Below are 3,481 nucleotides of genomic sequence, written 5' to 3' on the forward strand. Positions count from 1 at the left end.
TCCAAATATGTCTCAAACAGCATACAACCCAAAATTTCTAGCCAGATTCAAATTAATTTAAAAACTAAACATACCTTAATTTAAATCCAACGAAATTTTACCCGCACAAAAACAATGAAATTTAAAATATCAAAATCTGAAAGAAAAAAGTATTTTGGAACTAATTGCATGTTTGTTGTATTTTATCATTTTACAACCCATTTATTATTACTTATAGCCCATTTCTTATTACTTATAGCCCATTTTCTTTGCAAGCCCGAATGCATCCCTCCTCGTCTTGAAAGATTTCCGGCCCAGCAGGGCGTAGAAAAGCAAGTAGGCCTACATTGGTTATTCTGCAAAAAAACAAAATAGCTGGGCTAGCCATTTTCAGAAAGGAAAAAATAAATTGGGCTGGTCATGTGGTAAACATATGAAATAAAAGCCTGGGCTAGACGGGCCACACCTCCCGCACTACCCATTTGATACCCTTCTCCGTCCCCAAAAAACAATATTACTGCGCGCACTGTTGGGTCCCTACTGTCATCCTCACCATGTATAGTCATCTGCTTATTCCTCTCGGTTGTTGACCATGTTGACAACACCGGAAGTGGGTGCCGCGGCGAGCGAACCAAGGCGGAGGACGATGGTGAGGCCTCGGACGGGAACGAACAGGAGCCGGGGAAGATGCGCAGAGTTTTAGGTTGCGATGTGGCCATGATGCGTGCGCGGTAGCACAACCAGCCATGGGAGGCGGGAGCAGGCAGTCCCGTCGGCGCTGGTTTGGCTTTTGCGGCTGGAGGAAGAAGAGACTGAACAAACACGAAAGACATTGAATGTCAATCCAACGGTCAAGGTTGACACAATCGTTTGTTGATTACGCCGACACCAAGTAGCATACTTTTTTATATATAGGAAGAAAAGAAAAACTGGGCTCATTCGCCTGATAACATTCCTGAAACTACGACTGTTCGATCTTGCGTCGCAACTAAAACTGCAAGGAAAATGCATTTGTCTGCTGTCCTCCTTCCAGGGAACGTTCGCCACATAAGTGACTAGCACCCTTGGTTTTCAACTGAGAGGTCTTGGGTTCGAGTCCCAGACACTCTCAATTTTGTCCTCCATCCTTCCTCGCAAAAAAAGAAAGAAAATCAAAGAGTTGAGAAGGCGTACAGAACAAGCTAGTGTACCAGTAAAGAGACGTTGCTGAGTTTTAGAAAAAAGAGAGAGGTGCTCCTATAGCTGGTTCAAATCCAAACCTAGACTATGACCATATATGGTGCTATGCTACTCTGCAAGTAATGAAACTGACATATCCAACGTTCGCTTCTCCTCTTCTCCACTTACTCTGCCTAGCATCAGAAGCTCTGGGCGCAGCAACCATGTCCGCTGGTTGCTCGTCCACCTGCTCTTCAGCAAGCAACAACCAGATATGCGCCAAGTCGCCACTCGTACCATCGCCTATGGGTCTGATCACACCCCCGCCGGCACACGCACCATAGCCGGTTGCTCATCGCAACCCGCTGCCATTGGTGTGGTGCCACTGCTGCAAATCATGCAGAGTCATCCATTGCGTCTCAACCACAATCCTCAACCCTGGCCGAGTATTCTACAAATGCTCGAATCATGGGGTAATAATATGTTTTAGTGTTGTTCTGCTGCTTTCAGTTGGTGATTTTTTAATAGTTTAGTTGATGATCTTCCAATTTGATTCATGCAGAAAAGGGAAGATTCATGTGATTTGTATTAATGGGAAGTTGCTGATGTGGGGGAATGCAACTACACTGATTATTTAGTTAAACGAGGAATCCCAATACCAACAGGTTGGGGTGTTGGACAAGTAACTGAAGGAACAGCAGAAGAGGAAGATGCAGAGCAGAAGGTTAAAGATGCAGTTCCTCTGATCATGGCCAAGCAACAGCTACTGAACGGCCTTGACAGCAATGAGGAGATGAAAGAGCTTGTGAAGATAATGGGCAAGATCGATGTGCTCTATAGGATGATTGTCTCTTTATTTGTAGTGTATGTAGCACTCATGATGTATTCAGTGGCTATGACATGAGCACTTTGCTGAAACTAGTACTGAATGAAACCTGTTTAGGAGGCTAGGCATAGTGTTGTGAACATCTAATGATTTCTATTAGCAGAGGCCCTGCGGGTCAGCTTTGTTCCATTCGAAGACGTCGAGCAAATTGCAGTCCAACAGGAAACTATGTCATCAAATTCAAGTTTCACAACCAAATATGAGGACAACTAAACAACAATGTGATCATGTTTTAGTCGTCATACAATCACCAAACACAAATCAGCATACATAACAAGTGATGTTCTCACAGGAAAATACTAAACAACATGTTCATCAGGTTTCAGTTGTCATAGTAAACACAATTTCACATAGTAGATAAAAAACGTCTTCTGACAGGAAAATATGATGAAAGCAATGTAATCATCATCCGCAGCAGCAGCGTCAACATCTTCGCCATGTGTATCAGTCTGAATCGTAATTCCCCACGGTGTCATCTTCTTTTTCGTCCTCAACGTCCTTGAACATTGGCTTCTTCTTGATCAACTCTTGTATGTCCACAGCACGACAGGCAATGTTTTTGCCGGCGTCATTGACGTGATCAGGACCCATAGCTAGTGCGTAAAGGGCATCATCAACTGCCTGCCCATCCTCCCGCATCTTCTTAACCTATGGTTAGAAAATAGACAAGTTGGTCATCTTATGTACTCAATATATTAAAAAAAACTAATAGTGCAATCCAAAAGCTTACATGGCTCTTGAACCATTTCGCAAATCCTGCCATAACCAGTTTGTCAATGTTTCTTGTATTTTGCGGCAGTAACTCCTTTTTGTAGATGCTGCACAACATAGTGATCGCGTCAAACATCTAAATATATAAGAATGTGCTGCAAGTTTAGTAGATTACGATGTATAAGCTGTAGTACTTAGCACTTACTTGATATAAGGTAGTATCTCAGGACAGTTATTCAACACATACCAAACCATTTTGTCCAAATCTTTAGGTTTGTCCTCTTGTCGACTCTTCCCTGTAACTCGAACAGAATAATCGAGAATATTGAGCCTGGGATTGTCTTCACCCACCTCTTTGCTAAGCTGATCAGCTGTTTCAATGTATTTTGAGCAGAATGTCAACGCTTCTGTAGCAATGTAGGCCTCTGCAATGGAACCCTCGGGTCTAGCTCTATTCCTAACATAGCCCTTGAAAGTGCCTAGCCGCCTTTCAATAGGGTACATCCAGCCATACTGTACTGGACCTCTAAGTAGTGCCTCATCAGGTAGATGAACAACCAAATGCACCATTACATCAAAGAAGGCTGGAGGATATACCTTCTCAAGGTCGCATAGGATAGTTGGTATCTTGTCTCTAAGACGCTATAAAGCATCTATCCTTATATTTCTACTGTAGAGTTCCCTAAAGAATTGTCCCAACTCTGCAACTGCTCTGTATAAGTCAGGGCGGCCCAATCCTCTAAGGAT

This window comes from Triticum aestivum, chromosome 2D (genome assembly GCF_018294505.1).
Source record: "Triticum aestivum cultivar Chinese Spring chromosome 2D, IWGSC CS RefSeq v2.1, whole genome shotgun sequence".
Classification (NCBI taxonomy): domain Eukaryota; kingdom Viridiplantae; phylum Streptophyta; class Magnoliopsida; order Poales; family Poaceae; genus Triticum; species Triticum aestivum.